The 2,608-nt window shown below is 40.8% G+C and overlaps 1 long non-coding RNA gene across 1 annotated transcript; it reads right to left on the bottom strand.

The window, feature by feature from the left end:
- Window positions 1-969: 969 nt before the first annotated feature.
- Window positions 970-1,705, bottom strand: LOC147992571 (uncharacterized). The gene is made up of 2 exons (XR_015615373.1): window positions 1,402-1,705; window positions 970-1,311 (listed from the first exon to the last, which is right to left on the bottom strand). It is a non-coding gene; the product is annotated as an uncharacterized LOC147992571 (long non-coding RNA).
- Between the last annotated feature and the right edge of the window lie 903 nt (window positions 1,706-2,608).

The raw sequence follows: 2,608 nt of genomic DNA, 5'->3' as shown, positions 1-2,608 counted from the left end.
CTAGTCCAAGAAAAATCATCGCAAAAGTTTTATTCCGTTTGGTATTCCTTTTCTGCGAAACTCTAAAACAAGGAAAAACACAAACTGGCACTGGGCTCTAGGTTAATAAGTTAGTCACAAAAATCATATAAAATAGCATATTAATGCATATAAAACATCCAAAACAGATAATATAATAGCATGGAACAATCAAAAATTATAGATACGTTGGAGACGTATCAGTCCACGGCAGCAAGATCACCGGGCGACGCGGGGCAGCAGCGACAATGGGAGGCGGTGGTCAGCGCCGGCGCGGGAGAGGTGGGGTCAACGGAGGCGGGCGATGGGTGGCGACGTCGATCGGTGCCAGGGGCAACGGCGACGGCACGCTCCCAATCCAGATCGGGAACGAGAGGAGGGGCGCGAGGGGACAGTGGGGGCGGGGGAAGAAGTGGGGGGTTATGGTTTCGGTCAAGCGGACCCGGGGTTAGTAGGCTGGGGGCGCGGGGTGGGCCGGTCTGGTCGCTAGGCCAACTGGGCCGAGGCCGCTGGGGGCAGGGGGTTCCCCCCTTTTTTCATTTTTCTTTTGTTTATTTCCTGTTTTCTTTTTAGTTTCAATTTATTTTGGTTTTATAAATTATTAACCTAGTCCCTAAATTAACCATTATTAATTACTGCCATAAAAAGTTTGGTGCAATAATAAAATACTTGGTATATTTTTATTATTTAATAGGCATTTAAATAATTGTTTTAGTCACTGTTTTATTTACTATGGGGCATCTCAGTACTTTATAAAGTGTTGGTTTCTCCGCCATAATTATCAATGAATTATTTGGCACAACCCAAACCTTTTTTTGTTTAAATGTTTGAAAGCTTTTATTGTTTTCTCTGATTTTGAATTTTAAATTCGAACGGGATTGAATCATTGCGGGGTTAACAACAATAATCGTGGTGACATGGCATCATTAGCAGAGGGTTAGGGTAGCTTAATTATCCGGGCGTCACAATATGCATCTCAGACATGTCAATCATTCTTAATTTTCTACTCACTCGAAGAAGATTCATGGTTGGCATGACTAATTTTTTTGTTGAGAGAAACATAAGATGTTTATTGAATCTAGACCAGGTGCCAGTCATGTACGGTGCTTAGCCGTCATGGCTGTCACACCGAGTTCGGCTAGACGTTCCTGCAGCAGCACTGCTCGGGGTGGACGGTGTGGTTGCAGCGCGAAAGATAAATAGGTCCTGCAGCTCCCCTCTCTTCGCACTCATAGATGCACATCGCCTTACTGCAGGGCTGGTGCGCAGAATTGGCGCACGACCATATCCTAACTGCATGAATCAAAACAACTCAAGGTTACCACATACCTCATAAGTTGATCAAACCGAAAATGCAGAGTAAAATCATGGAGAGATTCATACGTGCATGGCAGTGTGACGGTGGCGAGGAGGACATCATCATCGAGAGAACCAGGAAGAGGACAAGAATCGCGGAGTGTGCATTGCTACCGACGAGCGCCATGGGCAGGAGAAAAGAGGAGGTAGCTTCAATTTCCTTCTGTTGCCCTCGTGCTAATGTTTTAGTACAGTGGCTGACGATCTCTTTCCCCTGCAGTGGGTTTATATTAAGGTGCGACCCAATCTTGCAACGTGAGCGATTGATTCTATAAGATATAAGATCCTTTTTTTGCGAAAATGATTCAGATCTAATGATCTATTATCAAAGTTCAGCGGAAGTACAAAGCATCTCTAACCTTGATTCTATATTATATAAGATCTTGATTCTACATTTTAAATTAATGAAACCACCATTTATAAATAATGCTACAATATCTTTCATTTATGCATTTCCCTCCCATATTAATGCTTCTATCACAATGTTAGGGGCACTCCCAGTGATCTTACGCTATATATCATATACATTATATAAATGTGTAGATCTTGCATTTCTCAGTAGGTCATTTTATTAACCAAATTTTACAAGATCTTGCAATTGTGTGTTCCTCTATGAGATTCATGTTGGCATCACAATGCTATGACCATATGGTCAAGGTTGTGAGAATCGCGATTTTGTTGTACGATTACACGACCTTATGATCGAAACTACCATCTATGGTTCTATGATTTGGGTTCATAGAATCTACGTTTCTATGATCCTGGTAATTAAGATTCTATGAGTTGCTATCCTACCAATAGAGCTTCGATCTGATTCAAAATCACGATTCCGACAACCTTGCATATGGTATCTTGTCAAATCTAAGATTGTGTATCATCTTCATAGATCTAAGAAAAGAAATGCTAGAGGCTCTTGTTAAAATCGAAGATCATGTAATATCTTGATAAATGAAAGAAAATAAATGCCAAAGGTTCTTATTCAATTCAAGATCGAGTAGTTGATAAATGCAAGAAAACTAAATGTTAGAGGCCCTTCAAAATAAAAGAAAGAGCAGCTCGGCCGCTCGCGCGTTGTTTGGTGACAATTTCATATTGTTATTGATATATTGATGGATTTACATTACTTTCTTTAATGTAACATTTTAAAAGGTGTAAGTAACATTGCATGTGTAATATTCATTTGACATTTTGTTGTGTGGCACAATCTCCCTTACGAAATGCAAGGCGTGTTTTG

Source organism: Triticum urartu, chromosome 1A, assembly GCF_056163025.1.
Source record: "Triticum urartu cultivar PI428250 chromosome 1A, HENAU_Tu73, whole genome shotgun sequence".
Lineage (NCBI taxonomy): Eukaryota > Viridiplantae > Streptophyta > Magnoliopsida > Poales > Poaceae > Triticum > Triticum urartu.
Note: the sequence above shows the minus strand (reverse complement) of the source record. Positions and strands in the feature narration are given on the sequence as shown.